The sequence below is a fragment of the Sus scrofa genome, chromosome 13 (assembly GCF_054392235.1).
Source record: "Sus scrofa isolate SSC_HxYL_T2T_F1_AM1 chromosome 13, Sscrofa_HxYL_maternal_Yorkshire_Landrace_v2.0, whole genome shotgun sequence".
In the NCBI taxonomy this organism is placed as follows: Eukaryota; Metazoa; Chordata; class Mammalia; order Artiodactyla; family Suidae; genus Sus; species Sus scrofa.
Window position 1 is genome coordinate 212,066,511 of NC_139395.1, and position 22,613 is coordinate 212,089,123.

The window sequence follows — 22,613 nt, forward strand, 5'->3', positions numbered from 1 at the left end:
CTGGGGAACCCCTGAATAGAGGGTCTAGTATGGAAACCAGAAATTCCTTTTTTTTTTTTTTTGTATATTGTGCTAAAAACACAGAACATTGAATTGACCATCTTAATCATTTTTTTTCTTTTGGGCCATGCCCACAACATGGAGACATTCCTGGGCCAGGGATCGAACGCAAGCCACAGCAGTGACAAGGTTGAGTCCTTACCCACTAGGCCACCAGGGAACTCCCTTAATTTAATTGTACAGTTCAGTAGTGTTAATATCTTCACATGGAGAACAGAAAAAAAAAAATTTTTTTTTTGTCTTTTAGGGCCAAGGTGCTGCATATGGAGGTTCCCAGGCTAGGGTCAAATCAGAGCTGCAGCTGCCAGCCTACACCATAACCACAGCAATGCCAGATCCGAGCCACGTCTGTGACCTACACTGCAGTTCAAGGCAACGCCATATCCTTAACCCGATGAGCAAGGCCAGGGATCGAACCCACAACTTCATGCATATTAGTTGGGTTCGTTACTGCTGAGCCCCCGATGGGAACTCCAGGAAATCAGAAATTCTTAATCCGAATTAGTCCCAATTCCATTATTGTGCTGGACCTTCGGTCTCTTTTCTGAACCTCAGTCTCCTCATCAATAAAATGGGAAGAAGTATTCCTTAAGCATCCATCCATGTATAACCAAGAAAACAATTTCTTTTTTTTTTTTTTTTTTTTTTTTTTTTGTCTTTTTGCCATTTCTAGGGCCGCTCCTGCGGAGGGCTCCTGGGAGGTTCCCAGGCTAGGGGTCCAATCGGAGTTGTAGCCACCAGCCTACGCCAGAGCCACAGCAACTCAGGATCCGAGCCACGTCTGCGACCTACACCACAGCTCACGGCAAGGCCGGATCCTTAACCCACTGAGCAAGGACAGGGATCGAACCCGCAACCTCATGGTTCCTAGTCGGAGTCGTTAACCACTGAGCCACGATGGGAACTCCAAGAAAATAATTTCTTAAGCGATGTCTGAAAAAACACTCTTTGTGGCTTAGGCCTCACAAATCACTTGACATATTTTCAGAAGAATAAAGACTTCCAGCTCCTTATTGTAAAAATGAAAAACTCCAACTCCTACAGAACAAGTCAAGAAAAGGCAGCAGCTTCATTGTTGTTGGTTTTTTGTTTTATTGTTTTGTTTTGTTTCAGCCACAATCGAAGCATGTGGAAGTTCTCAGGCCAGGGACAGAGCCTGGGGCAGCCACCGTAGTGACAATGCTGGATCTTTAACTCAAGGCACCACAAGGGAACTTTAGAACTTTCTGTTTCTAAAGCAATGCTATTTGGAGTCCCGTGGAGGCTCAGCGGGTTAAAGGTCCTGCATTGTCACTGCTATGGGTCGGGTTCCATCCTGGCAAAGGAACTTCCTCGTGCTGTGGGCATGGCCAAAAATATAAATAAATAACCATTTTTGTTTCAGGGTGTGGTATTTTACATATATATTTCATATCCTGAATCAAACACATATGCATTGGAATATATTATATTAATATATTTAACATATACTATATTGGGATTATAATAGCTATAAATATATAATACAGTCTGATATTTACATTATATATAGATACACACATACACACATATGTGTGTGTATGTACACATATGTTCCAAGACGGCTCCATCCTACATAATCTTCCACAGTCCATGACTTGGATAGTCCTCCCATGGAGCGTTGGGGATCTGTGCTGACTCTTTGAATCGAGACAGGCTTATAACTCACGTGTACACAGAATGTGACAGAAGCGATACTGCACGACTTTCCAGGCTGAGTCATAAAGGGAATGGAGTTTCCACTCCGCGACCTGGAACACTTTGCCAGGGCCCTGGGCCCGCACACAGTGAAAGAGCCTGGGAGGCAGCCATGTTGTAAGGAAGCCCAAACCACCCTACGCAGAACAGCCTCCTGGAAAGGCCTGTGAGCATACGTGAGGCACGAAAGCCAGCTCCTAACTGCTCCAGATCCCTGGTGTTCCCACTCTAATCTCCATCTGACTGTAGCCGAATGAGAGACCCCAACAAAACCATGCAGCTGACCCTTTCCTGAACCTGTGAAACTGTGCGAGATAATACAATGGCTGTTGTTGTTTAAACCACTAGGGTCTGGGGTGGTTTGCTGTACAGCATGGTAGCCAGAATAAATGGCAAGCCAACAGGGCATGAATTGTTTAGTAACTGAGGCTCAGAGGATTCCACCTGGCTCAGACTGCCCCAGATAGCCACCAACACAATGGCCCACACCCCACCCACCCAGTATATGAGCTTCCCCCTCCCCAGTCACTCAAGCTTCTCCCCTGCTACTCAAAAGTCAGTAACTTAAAGCATCTTCTCCAGCCTCCCTCCACCCAAAAGCTGAGCGGGATGGATCCCAGGCCTCATTGTACATAGCTATCACATTCAATACCTCTCCTTGAGTCTACCCGGAGTCTGATTCAGCAGGTTCTTTTCTTGCAGCATACGGAAGTTTCCAGGCTAGGGGTCAAATCTGAGCTGCAGCTACTGGCCTACATCAGAGCCATGGCAATGCAGGATCTGAGCCACATCTGGGACCTACACCACAGCTCCTGGCAAAGCCGGATCCTTAACTCACTGTTTGAGCCCAGGGATCAAACCCGCATCTTCAGGGGTACTAGTTGGGTTCTTAACCCGCTGAGCCACAACAAGAACTCCTGATTCATCAGATTCTGATGGGAGCCAGGTACTTCTGACTTGCAGGTGGAGAAATTAGTCCTGAGAACACCAGAAAGCAGGATGGAAATACCTCTTCTGCTTGAATCTAAGACTCAAATGCCCTGCAGCTCCCTGCCCCCCTCCCATCAGGGATCTTTTTCATGATTCATTTGGAAGCCACAAGTTTTAGGTCCCCCTGGAAAAGATCTTCCCTAAAAGACTTGTTCAATGGAGACCACTATCTGGTGCTAAGCTGGCAGAGGCATGAAAACCCAGAGCCAAGACCACCCAACGGCTCTCCCAGGACATCTGTGAAGACTCTGGCTGAAAGCTAGGGAAACGGGGTCACCAACTGCTCTGCCAGCCTGCTTCATGGGGACCCCTCCCCTTCCTGACCCCCACATCGACAGTCCATCCCTAATGGCCATTGTGCAGCAGGAGACTGCCATTCCTCCCAGGAGCACTGGGCTGGGCAATGCTTACCACTTTCTCATTGTTGGCCCAACACATCTGCTCTTTTCTCCTGTCTGTATTCTGCCCAGAACCGGAAGCTCACATTCCCAGAAAGCTTCACTTTTCACGCTTTTGATGTTATCTGCTGGCAAGGCTAAATACTCTGCCATGGTGTTTTTTGACATGTCAAAGTACTCAGCTATTTGATGGAAACATTTAAGATACCAGTACTCAGCCATAAAAAAAGAACAAAATAAGGCCATTTGCAGCAACAAGGATGAAACTAGAGACTCTCATACTAAGTGAAGGAAGTCAGAAAGAGAAAGGCAAACACCATATGATATCACTTAGATCTGGAATCGAATATACAGCACAAATGAACTTTTCTACAGAAAAGAAACTCTTAGACTTGTGGTTGCCTAGGGGCTAGGGGAGGGAATGAGATGGACTGGGAGTTTGGGGTTAGTAGATGCAAACTTTTGCATTTGGAATGGAAAAGCAATGAGATCCTGCTATATAGCACAGGGAACTATATCTAGTCACTTGTGATGGAACAGGATGGAGGATAGTGTGAGAAAAAGAATGTGTGTGTGTGTCACTTTACTGCATAGCAGAAATTGACAGATCATTGTAAATCAACTATAATAAAAAATGCTTAAAAAAGATATCTTGTATTTTATATAACCCTGTCTGGGGATTTCCTCTTTTTTTTCCCTAATACATCAAGGAGCTTCTGAAAATAAAAGTAGCTCAGGCCTCATTCAGTCTTTGATTCTGAGATGCTTCGTAACTGTATATCTATCTGCCTTATACAGATTTTTCTTCCCTTTTCTTCTGAGGGTTTCATCCTGACTTTACAATCATACGTCAGCTTGATGAAGATAAGGCTCAGGACCCCTTTTTTATAGATCCCCCTCTAAAACGACTTGTTCACTGTTCCCCCAGAGCTGGTGATGTATGTTACGAGCACAGGGTGGTCTTATTTCTTATCAAGCTGTGGGGTCTCTCTGAGCTTCGGGATCTCTGCATGAGAAATCAGGGTGATAATACAATGTAGCTGGCAGGGCTGTGGAGACAATTAAATACGATTCTACACTCAATATTCATAAACTCACAGAAGATGTTCAGTGAATTGTAACTCTTGTGCGTTGAATTGTGTTCCCCCCCCAAAAAAAAGATATTCACAGCTCCCCCCAGCCCCTACCCCTGTGAATGTGACTTTATCTGAAAATGGGATCATGGCAGATAGCTGTCACCGAGTCACCATGGGGTCCTACAGAATAAAGCAGGCCCTAAGTCGAATGACAGGTGTCCCCATAAAGGAAAGGAAATTTAGAGACACACAGACACACAGAGAGAAGACAGTCAGCTGATGACAGAAGCAGTTATCGGAATGATGGAAGTGCAAGCCAAGGAATGCCAAGGATTGCCAGCAAGCGCCCGAAGCTGTAAGAGGAAAGGCAGGATTTTACTTAGAGCCTTTCGAGGGAACATGGTCTGGCTGACATCTCGATTCTGCACTTCTGGAGGAGTGAGAGGGGGAGAGGGAGTCAGGTCAAGGGGGCGTTTACTGGGCTGGTCATCACAGTGGGCAGCTGAGGCTGGCTCCCCTGCAGACCCTCTGAGGCAATGTGAAGGGACCCCAGAATTGTCCACTCAGGACATGGATGGAGAGAATACTACCATCAGCTCCCACCTCCATGGGTCAAGGGTCGCCCAAAGGAAGGTTACATTCCTTGAACGTCCAAGTTTACACACAAGCCTGAATGGCTGGGCAAGTTCCCACGGACCTGGGCAGAGAGTAAGAGGTACCCATTGTGCTGCGGTCAGGCCACACCTTGGAGCTGGTGGTCATGGCAACGCCCAGAACCCAAAGGGGAGCCAAGAGGATTCGAGGAGAAGCAAAAAGGGGGAGGTCACTGGAAGCCGGCAGGCTAGGGGAAGTGAAAGGAAGACACAGTGTCTGGGTACCCACGTGGATGGTAGTGCTCTGTCCACTTGTGGGCAGTCCAAGGAAAAGACACGAGTTAGAAAGAGAAGCGTTTCCTTGGAGAAAGGCCACCTCGAAAGGACCGAAAGGTGATGTTCGGCAAGCTTGGCAGAGAGGTGAGCGCGGAGGTGAGATGGTGAGATGGAATGAGAGCCCCAGGGAGGGTGTGTCCTAAGCGAGGGGCCTTGCGACCTAAAGGCAGGGCCCTTGGAAACCTGGATGCTAAGAGGGCAGAGGAGAAGTTCCCTGGCTCAGGCCTCTGATGTGACAAGGGTTCAATCCCTAGCCATGCCCCCCCCACCCCGAAAAAGGGTAGAGGAGCTCATGAAGGAGAATGAGAACAGAAGAGAAATGAGATATGGGAAATGGGAGCAGAACCATGTTACAGAGGCCAACTGATTTCAATGCAAGATATATATATATATACACACACACTGTTGGGGGGGGCAGGGGTGGTTCATGTACAAGACCAAATCAATCCTCTTTGCTTCGTTCTCCCTTAAAAAAACAAAACAAAACAAAGAAGACCCAGGGAGTTCCCCCTGTGGCTCAGCAGGCTAAGCACCCAACATTGTCTCTGTGAGGATACAGGTTCGATCCCTGGCCTCGCTCAGTGGGTTAAGGATCCAGGGTTGCTGTGGCTGTGGTGTAGACTGGCAGCTGCAGCTCCGATTTGACCCCTAGCCTGGGAACTTCCATATGCCACAGATGCAGCCCTAAAAAGCAAAAAAATAATAATAATAGTAATTTAATTAGCAGGGGTGTTTTTTTTTAGGGCTTGTTTGAAGAACAGCATGCCTTACAGCCAGTGATGTCTTAGAGCGCATTACATCCAGCAGGAAGTGTTCACCCAAAACCTGCTTAATGGAATGAGTTTAAACCACTTGAACTAGGAGACAGAGCCCAGATCCACAGTCTGGATGAGAAGACATTTCACGGCAGGGTCGGGCTTCCCCACAGCCCTCGCTCCGGGCCCGCTTGTCCACTTGAATGATGGTGGGCGCACCTGGAAAGGCTTCACACATTCTGAACCCATCTGGGAAGGGATCCCCTGAAAGCATTTTTCTCACCTGCAAGATCCCTGTTGCCTCCCACGGCGATCTCAGTAATGGACCTCTTCTTGGCGTTTCATCCCTCTCTGTTTCTCAATCCTGGCTCCCTCACCCCTGCTTCTTAGAGCCCCCCCCAAATAAGCCCCCACCCCCAAACCCTTGTCTCAGGCTCTGCATTGGTGGAACCCAAGAAGAGGACAGGGGGCTGAGCTTGCACCTGACAAAGGAGGCAGTGGCCCCAGGGTGTGCGGGCAGCGCAGGGGAGTCCAGCAGTCACTGGAGGGAGCTGCCTCTCCCTTGGCCCTTGTTCCCTGTCCCCCTGCCCCACCTGCCCTGATCTGTAGCGAACAGGACTTACCTAGGCTGTGACAATGGATTTGGGGCCCCATGATAAGGCACTTAGGGAGGGACCGTCCCCAGGGGGAGGGGGCGGGAGGATGGGGATCCTGCCTGGTCCGGTAGTCTGGGAACGGGGGATTGGAGCAGCACGTGTGCGTGCCGGGAGCAGATGGGGCGGCTTGTGCACCAGCACTAATTAACCAGCTCAGCAGATCAAGGCCCAAGCATATTGCCTGCAGTCCCTGAGGGCTGAGCACACGTGGCCACACCCGGGAGGAGCCCACCAAGCCCAAGTCCAGCCCTGAGACCTCAGGCCCATAAGAAGGGGGCGGGGAGATCCCCGGAACGGGTCCTCGCTCCACACCCCAGGCTGGGGAGCTGCAGCTTCCCACACAGGTCTGGTCTTATTTAACAGGTGCCAGGGACCCCCAGAGAGGAGGAGAGGGAAGGGGGGCAGGGAAAAGAGTGAGGGACCCCCCCCACCTAAAGAGGCTGTGCCTTGGAGTTCCCATTGTGGTGCAGCAGAAACGAACCCGACTAGCTTCCATGAAGATGAGGTTTGTTCCCTGGCCTTGCTCAGTGGTTAAGGATCCGACGTTGTCATGAGCTGGGGTGTTAGGTCACAGACACGGCTTGGATCTGGCATTGCTGTGACTGTGGGGTAGGCCAGCAGCTACAGCTCTGATTCGACACCTAGCCTGGGAACCTCCATATGCCATGCGTGTGGCTCAAAGAAAGAAACAAAGGAAGAGAGAAAGAAAGAGGGAAAGAGGAAAGAAGGAAGGGAAGAAAAGAGAAAAAGGCTGTGCCCCTACCCACCTGCCTTAGGCCAACCAGACCAAGATGATGAAAGCAAAACTCTGTGGTGTGTGTGTATGTGTGTGAGTGTGTGTGCACACGTGTGTGGCATTTAACAGCTTTTCAGCCACTTCGTCTCCAAACCCAAGCAGCTCCTGCCCCTCCCACCCCCATCACTACGTGGGGTGGGGGGCGCCTTGGGGACCCGGTTGTGCTCAGGGCCCCCACTCCTCCCAGCCTTCCTGCCACGTCCCCTCTCTCATGCTTCCCTCACTTCCAAGAACAGAATTCATCTTAAGCGTTTCAGCTACCAAACTCGAGGTGATGTGTGTGGCCTGCGGATGAAGCTGGAGAGCAGCAGGGCAGGCCTTTCATCCGGGCTGCACACATCCGGAAAGCCATCTCTGGTCTGTCGGTTTGTGATACACCAACAGACAGAGAAAATGGGCTGTAAAGTGTGTATCCCTAATTAATTAATAAGCAGCTGAGCTCGAGGTGCATTTTTACATTGGGAACAAGAGAAAGAAGTATCTCCCAGACACAAAGCTATCCATACACACCTCTGCCAGAGAGCATTTCAAGAAGAATCTGTATCAAGACTGAATTCCCAGCTTGGGCTGTTCTGCCTCTGACTCCTCGGTCTTTAGCCCAGTCCTGGCTCGTAGCAGGAATTAGCAAATATTTGTCGACTAAATAAATCCTCTTTCAAAATAGAGTCCCAGAATATACAAGCAAAATAGCCAGCTTTTATCGAATGGGATGTTATATCTCAAGGAGCACGTCTATAGTGACAAAATAGTGCTGGAATTAACACCAGTCCACAGCCAGGATGCAAATGAAACTGCCTTTGTCCTCTGTATTGTCATGGTTCTTAAAACATCTTTCTTCTTTTTTTCTTTCTCAGCCCCGCCGCGCCCGTGGCAGGCAGAAGTTCCTGGGCCAGGGAGCGAACCCACAGCACAACAGGGACAACACCAGATCCTTAGCCCACTGAGCCACAAGGGGACCCCTCCCCCTTTCTATGCTAATGTGTTTATGGATAAAATAATCTAATGTCTGACTTCGCTTCAAAACAGCTTAGCACACTCACGGATCATTGCTGGAGCTGGCTATGGGTACACAGAAATTCATGAAGCTCGTCTCTCTAGTCTGGACATTAAATTCCAAAACTAAGTTGGAAATTTTCCACTAGAAAAGTTCTTTATTATCCCTGTCCTAAGAAAACATTAATTGAAACAAAGTAGAAATTTTAGGAAAAATGAAAGCATGCAACGCACAAGGTCAATATCACATCCTCTTTTACAACCTGGATGTTCACCCACAGCCTCCTTCTGTCAGGTGGAAAAAGCAGAAGGCTCACAGCACCTGTGTTCAAGGATGCTCTTTGCTGCTACCTTGATGCTGCATAATATAAATATAAACGGTAAGACACCAAAAATGAGTTATGATTACTCACATTACTCCTTTGTGCCGTCTTCAATGGGAACTGATTAAAAAGAAAAAATAATAAATGAGGAGTTCCCCCTTGTGGGCAGCGGAAACGAATCCGACTAGGAACCATGAGGTTGCGGGTTCGATCCCTGGCCTCGCTCAGTGGGTTAAGGACCTGGCATTACCGTGAGCTGTGGTGTAGGTTGAAGACGCGGCTCACATCTGGCGTTGCTGTGGCTGTAGTGTAGGCCGGCAGCAACAGCTTGATTAGATCCCTAGCCTGGGAACTTCCATATGCCGTGGGTGCGGCCCTAAAAATATAAAAGTCAAAAAAAAAAAAAAAAAAAAAGAGAGAGAGAGAGAGAGAAAATAAATAAATGATCTAGAAGGCAATGTTTCAGTTTGGGGCTCTGTGCTCCGCAGGAGGGCCCTCACTTCAGAGGCCAGCCCCACTTCAAAGGTTCCCAGGCCACCTGCCCTTCTGCTGGACTGGCTACAGCTTCAGAGCCTCCCATGGCGCCCCCTGGGGTTTGAGAATTCCCTAGAATGACTCAAGGGACCCAAGAGCCTGCTATACTTAAAATCCCAGTTTTACACTGAAAAATCCAAACCAGGACCAGCCAGACGAATGTTCGCCTAGACCATGGCCTGAGAGGTCCCAGATACGGAGCTTCTGTGCCCTTCCCCGTGGAATCACCCTCCTGGCAAAGCACTGAGTTTCCCAGCCAGCCGGCTCCACCCAGCCTCCGTGTCCAGAGTTTTTCCCTGGGGTTTCCTTGACTGACTCATTGGCTGGGTGGTTGAAATCCATCTCCAGCCTCCCTCCCTCCCCACCTCAGAGGCCAGGCCGGCCCCAACCCCGCCCCTCTAATCACCCCGTTGGTCTTTCTGGGGACCAGCACCTGTCCTGAGTCATCGCCTTTCTTAACGTAAACTCAGGTGTGACTCAAGAGGCTTGTGAATAACGACGACACGCCTGTTACTTGGAAATCCCCTCTCGTGACCCAGAAACAAAAGCCAATCAGATGCTTTATTGTACAACAGTAACACGGCCTCAATTCTCTCTTTTTTTTTTTTTTTTTTTTTTTTTTTTGTCTTTTTGCCATTTCTTGGGCCACTCCTGTGGCATATGGAGGTTCCCAGGCTAGGGGTCGAATCAGAGCTGTAGCCACCGGCCTATGCCAGAGCCACAGCAATGCAGGATCCGAGCCACCTCTGCGACCTACACCACAGCTCACAGCAACATGGGATCCTTAGCCCACTGAGCAAGGCCAGGGATCGAACCCGAAACCTCATGGTTCCTAGTCGGATTCGTTTAACCACTGAGCCACAACAGGAACTCCCTCAGTTCTCTTTCGAGGCCCCATTCGGCTGGCAGAAAAGCACCTCAATCCATTTCTTGGGTACATTTTCTCCAGGAATAATTCCTATGGGAGGGGATGGGTGGGTGGAAGGGGGGTGGGGTGGAGTGGGGCTCACAGGGCTCCAAAGTGACAAGGAAGGTGAGCGTGTGCCTCTGGGATTTGGTCGCCTCCAGCTGCCACACCTGCAGCACTTGGCGGGTGAGGGGAGGGGAGGGAAGGGGAGACCCTGCCAGGCTTCTAAGGCAGATCCCACCTAGACCCCCACTGGCACCATAGCCTCCTTTCTCTCTGGGCTCTTGCCCGCTCTCTAGAATCTGGAGCATGAGGCCACGCCCCCTGTCCTCATCCGTCTTTCTTGACTTTGAAATTTTGTTTTTATTGATGTTTAACCTGAAGTACAACGTGTTTAAAATGCTGTGTTAGTTTCAGGAGTTCCCGTCGAGGCTCAGTGGTTAACAAACCCGACTCATATCCATGAGGACGTGAGTTCAATCCCTGGCCGTGATCAGTGGGTTGAGGATCCGGCGTTGCCTTGAGCTGTGGTGAAGGTCGAAGATGCAGTTCAGATCCCACGCTGCTGCGACTGTGGTGTAGGCCAGCAGCTGCAGCTCCGATTGGACCCCTAGCCTGGGAACCTTCATATGCCGTGGGTGTGGTCCTAAAAAGACAAAAAAAAAAAAAAAAAAAAAAAGTGCTGTGCTAGTTTCAGATGAATAGCAAAGCGATTCAGTTCTACATATTACACATACGTATTCTTTTTCAGATTCTTTTCCTTTATAGGTTATTACAGAATATTGAGTGTAGTTCCCTGTGCTATACAGTGGGACTTTTGTTGCCACAAGCCTTTTTTTTTGGGCCACACCCACAGAAGAAAGGATTGATCCAGAGCCGCAGCAGGGACAACACTGAATTCTTAACCACTAGGCCGCCAGGGAACTCCCCCACAAACCTTCTTTAACCCTCACTGGGATTCAGTCAGCAGGAAATAGGAGTGCAGAACCCCTCTTTCTCAGGGACCACAAATATTCATGCACCCACTTCTTCTCAGTCACCCTCTTCCCACAGCCTGCAGCTGCCTTTTCTAATTCAGAAGCAAAGAGCCTTGTTCTTGCATCATTTTGCTCCTCCTTTATCGGAGAGCTACGACTACATCAGTTCCATTCCTCACCAAGGATTGGCTTTTGAAATCCAAAGGCCCGTGTTCAACCAGACTTCGAAGGAAGGGCCTGAAAGCCTTTTGGCACCATGAAGTCTCCCCAGGAGGAGCAGAGCCTGCTTCTCGTGTGGAAAGAGACCGAGAGGACAAGAGGCCATTTGGGTCCATGCCTCAGTCTCCCCACATAAGTGTGTTCACCCCAGTTTCTTCATGAACGTATCTTGACATTGACGGCTGCCAAAATGTACTTCTCTCTCTTTAAAGACTAACATTTTGATATATTTTACATTTTCTTTTTTCTTTTTGTCTTTTTAGGGCCGCACCCGTGGCATATGGAGGTTCCCAGGCTAGGGGTCTAATTGGAGCTGTTGCTGCCAGCCTACACCACAGCAATGCAGGATCCGAGCCGCATCTCTGACCTACACCACAGCTCACAGCAATGCCAGACCCTTAACCCACTGAGCAAGGCCAGGGATCAAACCCGCATCCTCATGGTTCCTAGTCGGATTTATTTCTGCTGTGCCACAACGGGAACTCCCTATATTTTACATTTTCTAAAGCACTTTCTCATATGTTATCTTACCTTGCGAAGTAGCAACTCCTTGCTCATCTCCACTTTACCAATGAGAAGATGTACCCAAGCTCTCAAGCAGGACATGGAAGCCACCCAGGCGCAAAAAGCAACTGGCCACACCATCCACTGGCTGAGTGATGGACTCTCTCGGTAATTTGCTGAATTTACAGATGATTAATGGGCATCCTCGTCTCCCTGTGGGTTTACTACACTTTTGCTCTGTAACCAAAAGTGGGGTCCAGCTGCTCACTGCGCTCAAGCCAATAAAGAGGCAAGGTTGCTGGAAAGGAAAGTTTGCTTTATTTCGGGGACCAGCAACCACGGGGAAGGCGGACTCGTGTCCAAAGGATTACTCCCTGACTGCCAATCAGTGGGCAAGAGGTTTTAGAGGCAGAGGGAGGGGGCTGCGTGCCGAAACGGCACAGTCGTCTCTGACATCATCTTGAAATTGTCATGCAGAGATCTGATCAGCATCATCCTGATTGTTTTAAATATGGTTAGTCTCCAAGTCCAGGGGCAATTTTTCTCCATCTCTTTGAGGCCAGTTCTCAGAATTCGGCAGCTTCTGTTATGGCTATAGTCTGATCACCATGCTGTTAATTTCTCCTGTCTGGTAGGGGTTTCGGCATCTACAGCTCACAGGATAAGGCTCAGAGTATGATCTCTAGCCCTTGAGGAAGAACTAAAAGTCCTAAACTTTGTTTTGGTTTATTTTTTTTTTTTCATTATAGTTGATTAACAATGTTCTGCCAATTTCTGCTGTACAGCAAGGTGGCCCAGTTATACAAATATATATACATTCTTTTTCTCATATTATCTTCCATCATGTTCCAAGTGACTGGATATATTTCCCTGTGCTATACAGCAGGACCTCATTGCTTATCCATTGCAAATGCAATAGTTTGCATCTACTAACCCCAAAACGCCCAGACCATCTCACTCCCTCCTCCACCCCCTTAGCAACCACAAGTCCTTCAGTTTCTTTTCTGTGGTTCATTTGTGCCTTATATTAGATTCTAGATATAAGTGATATCATATGGTATTTTTCTTTCTCTTTCTGACTTACTTCACTCAGGATGAGTCTCTAGTTCCATCCATGTTGCTGCAAATGGCATTATTTTGTTCTTTTTTATGGCTGAGTAGTATTCCATTGTGTATGTGTACCACATCTTCTTAATCCATTCATCTGTCAGTGGACATTTGGGTTGTTTCCATGTCTTGGCTACTGTGAATAGTGCTGCAATGAACATGCGGGTGCATGTAACTTTTTCAATGAAAGTTTTGTCCAGATATATGCCCAGGAGTGGGATTGCTGGGTCATATGGTAGTTTTATATTTAGTTTTCTGAGGTACCTCCATACTGTTTTCCATGGTGGTTGTACCAATTTACATTTCCACCAACAGTGCAGGAGGGTACCCTTTTCTCCACACCCCCTCCAGCATTTGTTATTTGTGGACTTGTTAATGATGGCCACTCTGACTGGTGTGAGGTGGTACCTCATAGTAGTTTTGCTTTGCATTTCTCTAATAATCAGTGATATTGAGCATTGTTTCATGTGCTTGTTGACGATCTCCTTGACTTTGTTTAGTGACTAAACTCTTATTATTTGGTCTTGTTGGACTGTTTCCCTTTGCTTCTGCATTTTCTCACTTCTCTGATTAAACTTATTCTTTGACTAACGTTTTCCTACAACAAAAGGCAGGCAGAGGACATGGGGGAAGACCATAGGCTCCTGCTCTGTTTCAACTCTAGTCTTTTTACTGCAGTTAATTTGCTCTAAATGTGTTGGCCCAACACAGTGGATTGCTGGCACTCCTAGGGCTTCATTTCTAGGGTCAAGCACTTGCCCATCACATTTCTTTTGTGGGAACACATGAACTGTGCCTTGTGAGAATTTCACTGTCCTCTTTCTGCAGACATATGTCCTGCCCCTGCTCTGTCTCTGCCTTTGGTGGAGAAACCAAAATCTGCTCAGACCCAGATTGAGGAATCTATCTCACAGTTTCAGCCAAGGGTTGTTCTGTGAATTAATTTTCTGCAAACTGAACTTGAGCTTTCCTAACCAGCAGAACCAAGAGAAATTGAACACAAAATGCTGTGCTGTGAGTCTCCGACACTGTTGCTTCTGTTGAGCTTAATGATGTAAGCCCTTCACCACGCGTCTGAGAGCCCATTCCCGCTTCCTGACGCAGACTTCATGTGGGTTCTGGCACCTGCAATCCAGCCTCGGGCATCCACCCAGACAGGTCTGTGCTGAGCCTTCCTGTACTTGTTCTCCACCTCGCAGCACCATTCCACATGCAATTAGATGCCTAATAAAGGCTCTGCCCTGCTGATGATGGTAATGATGATGCAATGGCTGTGATGATGATCGCAACTGGGAGCAATTGAATGGAATTATGCAGAGGGATGTTAAGCTAAACAGCAAAATCTCCTGGTGCTGGAATTTACAGAATTGTTGACTCCTCCCCAGGGTGGGCTAGAAATACTCCTCCCTGGAGAGAGCCCATCTCTCCATGTCTATATCAGGGCATTTTCTTCTTCTTTTTTTTTTTTCCAGTTCTGGTGGCCTCACCCGTGGCATGCACCACAGCAGTGACCTGAACCCCAGTAGTGACAGCACCTGATCCTTAACCCTCTGAGCCACCAGGGAACTCCTGTATCAGGACATTTTGGAAAGGGTTTCCAAAGAGGGTGCTTCCAGACGTGAGGCACATGAAAGGCATAGCTGTGTGCTTTTATTTTTAAATCTGCTTCTAATAGTGAGTCATCAGAAATCTGTAGAAAGGAGAGGGTTGTAGCTGTGGTGCATTTCAGATGGCCATCCATTCCTCCTGTGTCTCCATTGAAGGGTGGAGTCTATTTCACCCCACCCCCACCCTTTGACTCTGAGCTCGTCTTATGAGCTGCATTGACCAATAACACAGGGCAGGGGTCACCATGTATCCAGTCCAGGTCTGGACTGTAAAAGGTCTTGCAGCTTCCACCCTGCTCTCGTTGTTCAGCTGCTGTGCCATAAGCCAGAGTCCTGGGTGATGAAGCCATAGAGAGAAAGGACCTGGGGGACAGGGACCATCTTGGACATTTCAGCAGCAGCAGAGCTCTCAACTGAATGTGGCCACATATGTGACTCCAGTTGGCATCCCTTGGAGCAGAAGAACTGCCTGCTAAGCCCTACCTGACCTCCTGAACCAGAGAATCCTGAAAACTGGTACATTGTTACTGTTTTAAGCCACTAAATCTTGGCATAATACATCACACGCTTTTGCTCTATTGGAAACAATAGGAAACTAAGAGAGTCCACTGCAAGCTCTGCAGACTCAATGCCTCTAGAGGAACTCCATTAAAAAGTCCTTCTAGGAGTTTCCATTGTGGCTTAGCGGGTTAAGAACCTGACTAGTATCCGTGAGGATGTGGGTTCGATCCCTGGCCTCACCCAATGGGTTAAGGAACCAGTGTTGGCACAAGCTGCTCATCATCTGCAAATGTGGCTTGGATCCCATGTTGCTGTGGCTGGGTATAGACTGGCAGCTGCAGTTTGGACACAACTCCTAGCCCGAGCACTTCTATACGCTATGGGTGTGGCCCTAACAAAAGAAAAAAATTTTTTTAAAAAGTCCTTCCATCCAGGCCTATCCATCTTGGGGACAGATGTGAAGAACAGCGCAGTCAGAGGAACCTTGCTTCCAATTGAACTGAATGGCCTGCATAACTCCTGGTCCCACCCAAGCCCTCCCCAGGGACACGCATGCAAATACTTACAGTGGCTGGCAAGTGACACAGATGAGCGGAGTGGGTGGAGAGTTGGTAAATCAGTCATCCAGGAATGAATATTCTTCACTTCCACAAGGACCAAGTTTTTCTCCCATTTTTCTTGAAATAAGCAGCCTCCCCTAGGTGTTTTGTTGTCCCTGGAGACATAGGTAAAAGAGGTAAGATCTCTACCACCAAACTGACAGTGCAAAGGCAACTACTAATGACAGGTGACACTGCCTTCAGGTTCAGGGAGGTAACTGGGAGAGGTGGTGTAGTGGATGCTGTGGTGTGCTACCCAGACCCTACAGGACAGACACCCTGCTGGGAAGGCGGATGCTGGTGGCTCTCAGCAGGGCCACTCTCTGGGAATTGCCCCTCTTGCCCAACGTCAGGCTCTGTCCAGGGGATCGTCCACAGGAATGGTCAAAGTGGGATATAAAGGTCTGGCTCCCTTCCCTTGAGATAGGACCACTCTGAAGGACCATCCTACCTCCTCCAGGACGGGCTGAGCTCTGGGTTTTGACCAGTTCACCCCATTATGATTCAGCTTCTCCATCCCCAATGCCAATAATGGTCCTGAGTTCACTCCCCAACACTGCTGACTATGCTCCAACTGAGTTGGCTTCCCAGGGATCCCCACTGATGACAGATGACCAGAAGTCATCAGCAGCTCCTCCATCTATTATTATAGAGCATAACTGAGTAAGTCTTGCAATGTTTCAAGAGAATAAATCAAGATGTTTTTGTGAAATCTTGTGATATTTCCATGTCACTTCACTTTTTCACATTTCCATTTGCAACCTCTGAATTCAGCCCTCTCCACCAAAGATAACGAGAGCTAATCATAAAACATATCCAGACTTTTCAACTCAGTAAGCAAAATCAGTGTACTCTGACCATTCGCACTATCTCCTGAAATTCTCAGATGCTTGATCAAACATATAGTAACAGGGTTGATCTTTATGTTGGCCAGTGATTTTATTGTATGTCCATTGATGTTAGGAATTGAATGTCTGTGTCCCTCTTGCCCCTGCAGAATTGGTACATTGTAGCTCTAACCTTCAAGATGATAGTATTTGGAGGTGGGACTTTTGGGAGATGACTTGGGTTAGATGAGGTCATGAGGGTGAGGCCCTCATGATGGAATTAGTGCCCTTAAAAGAAAAGGAAGGAGGAGTTCCCATTGTGGTGCAGCAGGCTAAGAATCCCACTAGTATCCACGAGGACTCAGGTTCGATCCCTGGCCTTGCTCAGTGGGTTAAGGATCCAACATTGCCACAGCTGAGGCATAAGTTGCAGAAATGGCTTGGCTCCCACATTGCTGTGGCTGTGGCATAGGTCATAGCTGCAGCTCTAATTCGACCCCTAGCCTAAGAACTTCCATATGGCATAGATGCAGCCCTAAAAAAAAAAAAGAAAGAAAGAAAAAAAGAAAGAAAGAAATACCAGAGAGCTTGTTCTCTCTCCCTACTTGAAGGTACCCATAAAGAAGAGGTCACATGAGCATTCAGCTAGATGGCAGCCCTCCTATAAGTCAAGGAAAGAGGCCTCAGAATAAAACCCACCTTGCCAACACCTTGATCTTGGACTTCCCAGCCTCTAGAATGATAAGAAATACATTGCTACAGTTTAAGCCACTCAGCCTATGGTATTTTGTTACAGCAGCCCAAGCTGACTAAGAATTGTCCGTTATGATTCCACACCATTACACTGTATCATTCAGATCACACCCAGACCAGCTCTTTGAAGAAGATGATAGAAACAGCTCCAGATAACTTAATCCTGGGAATTTATCTTAAAATATTAGTCGGATCACCGAAGCTCCAGGAAGGGAGGGAACTAGACAAATTAGCAGTACTCATTTTAAAAAACCTGCCTGGAGTTCCTGTTGTGGCTTAGTGAAAACAAACGTAGTCTGTATCCATTGAGGACGCAGGTTCGCTCCTTTGCCTTGTTCTATGGGTTAAGAATTCAGCATTGCCATGAGCTGTGGTGCAAGTTGCAGAAACTGCTCAGACCTAGCATTGATGTGGCTGTGGTGTAGGTCAGAGGCTACAGCTCTGATTTGACCCCAGCCTGGGAACTTCCATTTGCTACAGGTACGAACCTTAAAAAAAAAAAAAAAAAAAAAACCTGCCTGGTGGAATATTACTCAGCCATAAAAAAGAAAAAAAATAGGCATTCCTGTTGTGGCTCAGTGGTAACAAAGCTGACTAGGATCAATAGGAATGCAGATTCAATCCCTGGTCTTGCTCAGTGGGTTAAGAATCTGGTGTAGGTCACAGACACAATTCACATTCTGCATTGCTGTGGCTGTGGTATAGGCTGACAGCTACAACTCTAATTCGACCCCTAGCCAGGGAACTTCCATATGCTGCCAGTGCGACCCTAAGAAGACCAAAAAAAAAAAAAAAGAATGAAATAATGGCATTTGCAGCAACATGGAGAGACTTAGAAATTATCATACTAAATGAAGTTAGACAATGAGAAACAAACATCATATGCTATCACTTATATGTGGAATCCAAAAAAAGGGATACAAATGAACTTATCTGCAGAGCAGAAACAGACTCACAGACTTTGCAAAACTTATGGTTACCAAAAAGGGACAGGTTGTGGGGGAGGGATGGAGTGGGGGTTTGGGATAGAAATGTTCTAAAATTAGGTTGCGATGACGGTTGTACAACTAAACATATAATAAGGTTCACTGGATTAAATAAAACAAATACTATTTAACAGTTTTCTGTATGTTCATGATATAACATGATATGGCAACTATTGAAAGGTTGGTAGGTAAAAATACTGTTGCTACACAGACAGTCTAAATAAATGGAAAACTGGTAACCTAAAAAAATAAACAAAAATAAAAAATAAACAGGAGTTCCTGTCATGGTGGAAACGAATCCGACCAGGAACCATGAGATTGAGGGTTTGATCCCTGGCCTTGCTCAGTGGGTTAAGGATCTGGCGTTGCCGTGAGCTGTGGTGTAAGTCCCAGACATGACTCAGGTCCCATGTTGCTGGGGCTGTGGTGTAGCTCTGACTCAACCCCTGGCCTGGGAACCTCCATATGCCATGGGTGCAGCCCTAAAATGTAAAAAAAAAATAAAATTAAAATAAATTTAATTTAATTTAAAAAAGATAATAATCTGCCTAAAAATTCATGGACATTCATCCCATCAAATGTGGAGTCTAATTCCCATCCTTGAATATGGGAAGGCCTCTGTGGCTGCATCTCTGAAGCTTGGTGACTCAGCTTTGGCCGGCTGTCTCTCTCTATAAGTCACCGTGGGAACCCTGCCACCATGTTGTGAGGAAGCCAAGCAGCCACATGGGAAGACCACACATAGGTGTTCCGGCCATGGCCCAAGTTAAGGGCCCAGGCAAAAGCCAGCATCAAACACCAGCCATGCAGCTGAGCAAGCCTGAGAAGGTCCCAGCCTGTCCCCCACCATCCACCCCACTGTGCCTTCAAGTCATTCTAACTGATGCTGAGTAGAACCAGAATTCCACTACAGCCCAAGGTACAGATGCACATGCAAAATAAATATTGCCCTTGTTCTAAGTCTCTAGGTTTTGGAGGGGCATCTTACCCAGTAACAGATAACCAAGCAACAGTTCTGTGGCCAAGAGCGTTGCCCACAGTGCCAGACAGGAGTGCCACAGTGAAGGCCTGTATTGCTCCTGCTGGGCAGAGACCCCCAAAGTACATACCGGGGACCATAGACTGCATTAGGTGCTAGAACTTCTGCCGTGACTGCCCCAAAGAGCAGATGTCTCTGCCACCACCCAACCGGAAGGGTCCATGCAGATCGTGCTTCTTGGTGTCTGCCAGCCCTGAGCCACACTCCAGGTAGGGGCCCTGGTGGGGCCAGGTCCCACGTGGCATGGGAGGCTGGGAAGCAAGTGTCTAGGTGCTTCCTGGAGGAGCAGACTCAAGGGCTAGAGCCTTCTTCCAACAAGGAAGGCTGCTCAAAGGAGTCCACCTATGGGCCCTCACGGGGAGGCTCTGGCCAGGGACTTAACCTGCCTGAAAACCAACACTGCCCAACCAGAGGACCACCGCCTCACCTCGCAGGACTCTCATTTGAGAGCAGTTGACTATTGAAGGGGAGATCCTGCTAGGAGGAAACAGGAAGAGGCCATTGCAGGGGGAGCAACGTAAAGGGCAAACCATCTATGAGGAGCGGGAACCAGAAGGTCTGGGTGATGGGATGGGATTGAGGCCGTGGAATGAAACCACATTCAGGCTGGAGGCAGATCCTGGGAAACCTCGGTCGCACTTTTGGGTTTTATATTCTACAGGTTCTCAGGGGTCAGAGAAGGAGCCTGGGTGCCTGCGATTGGAGCATATGTTCAGGAGGACTGGTCTAGAAGCCCATGCAGATGCCAGCTAGGCCAGCAACCAGCTGGAAGACTCCTGGGGCGAATGGAATTAGCATTAATGAACTGGGCACCCAGCAAGGTAATCACATGTGAGGTCCTTTGGTTGAATCCTTATAGCAACTAGCCTATTTCACAGAAAGGGAAGCCGAGGCTTGGATTCAGAATCATTGACCCAAAGGGACCACAACTTTCTCTGTTCCTCAGGATTATCTGGCTATGTTACAATGTGGCAGAAACTAGTTGGCATCCAGGTGAGCCAGGACAAGATGAAACTGAGTGGTAGGACAAAGTGGGGTCCAGTGGCTCCTGGGTCCAAGGTGGAAGCCAGCGGATCCCAGAAATATGGCAGTCCAGCTGGGTGGCCTGCTTCCCAGAAGCCCATGAACCTCCCAGGTGGGGACGGGCCCTCCAGCCTCTTGCCTGCTTCTGAGCTGTGCCTGGACTTTCCTGTGCTACCCCCTGGCTGGTCTAAACAGTCCTGCTTACCTCCAGCTAAGCCTCCCACTTCTGGGGTTCTCAGGAGTCAGCTAGGGAGGGGGCAACGTATCCCATGAGTTTTCATCTCATCCTCAGAGCCAGATCCCTCCAGGGTGTCTGCAGATACTCAGTGGCAGGAAACCAGGGAGACCAGTGCTAAGAAAGAGAGAAGCCAGGTGTCCTGATCCAAGACCATATGGACTTGAGCTAAAGTAGGGACGATGGGAGGAAAAAAAAGAAGGGATAGAGGCATGAGTCATTTTGGAGGAAGCAATCCACAGGTACATGACCCACGGACTTCATCAAGGACCACTCCAAAGTCTGCTCTGGGCACTGCTGTGGTTGGACAAGAAGAAAGGAAGGGTGAGCACATGCTGACCATGTGACTATTCCCTGGCTGTGTGACCTCAGGCAAGCTTCCTAACCACTCTGGTCTCAATTTCTCATCTCTAGAGTGGGACCACTCGTGGGACCTAGTTCATCGCAGTGTTGTGAAGATGAGAAAATTAATAGATACAACTGACAGCAATGCTTGCTCATTGAATGCCATTGTCATTTTTGAAATTACCTCCTCTGTCACTCTCTGTTGAGTGATATTGGTTCCTTCATAGCTGTTCTCACTGTAAGGCCTTATTACATCTATTTGTGTGTTCGCTTGTTTGTTGTCCACCCCCCTTCCTCCAGGACTGTAAGCTCATTGTGAGCAGGGGATTTGTCCTGATGTTGCTGGATCTTCAGCACTTAAAACAGCGCCTCTTGCTGTGGCTGTGGTGTAGCTCTGATTGGACCCCTAGCCTGGGAACTTCCATATGCTGCAGGTGCAGCTCTAAAAAAGAAAAAAAAATGAATGAATGAATGAATGAATCAGCACCTAGCAGGTGTGAAGCACTTGGTAAATGCTTGCTGAGCAAATTAAGGAAGAGGCTGATAACATCATAGCTGAGAAAGGGCCTCCAGTAACACTAATACAAAACAATACAGCAAGGCTGGCAGGAGAGGTACACAAGCTACAGGGCTTCCAAGGAAAGCGAAATAAATCAAGCCACCTGAGAGTTCTAGGAAAAGCTTTAGAGAAGGGGGCGCCATGGGGGATGGGTCCCAAAGGTGAAAGAAAGAAAGTCCCCAGGGATGACGAGGTGGTAGGAGATGTGTCTGGAAGGGAATGAGGAAAGAGCAAAAGCCAAGAGAAGGAAGGCCAGGGAAACGCTTCCAAAACGGCTAGTGATGCACTTGGACTGGCCCTTAGAGATCGGAAGCTGCTGAGCTCACAGAGGCCAGCAGGGGGTAGAGATTTGTTAGACGCTTCCAGCCTGTGCTTGGAAGGATAGAAAGTCCTCTGGGTCCCAGCACAGGCACAGCCTGCTCCGCTCCATCTGGGCCTGACCCTTCCCGTGAGCGTGTGCGAGCTGGGAATGGTCCATGGCGCCGCACCCATGCTGTAAAGGATGCCAGTAGCTTCCAGTCTTTTCCTTTTTCTTACTGTCTCTTTACAGTGCAGTCTTTTTTTCTTTCTTTCTTTTTCCTTTTTTTTTTTTTTTTTTTTTTTTTTTCTGTGTTGTAAGGGACACAGAAGTCGGATTTTCAATTCTGGACTCTAAACCAGAGGATACACCCCACATGGAGAGTGACGAGGCTTTCCTCAAATCATTCAGCCCTGGGACCAAAAAACACACTTCCCAAAGCGCGTTTTGGGCACCCCGCGAGTCCAAGCTCAACTTGGTCCATCAGAGAAAACTTCGTTCTCAAAGGAACATGTGGGGGACGGAGCAGGAATGATGAGCATGTGTGTTTTCCCCCATGTTTGGGGGAAGAAACCAAATCTGTCACTTCTGCACATATTCCTCCAAAAGGGCTGAACATTGTCTATTTGGGAGGCAGCACCAGTATTAAATGCAGATGGGGCAAGCAATGAGGTCCGACTGTGCAGCCCAGGGAACTATGTCCCATCTCCTGGGATAGACCAAGATGGAAGATAACACGAGAAAGAATGTATATATGCGTATGACTGGGTTGCTTTGCTGTACAGCAAAAATTGGTGCAACACCATATATCAACTATACTTTAATTAAAAAAAAAAGAAGAAGAAGGTGGCAATATCAGTACTGGCTTCCTTGCCAAACATCTGATACTTTGAGGTTAGCA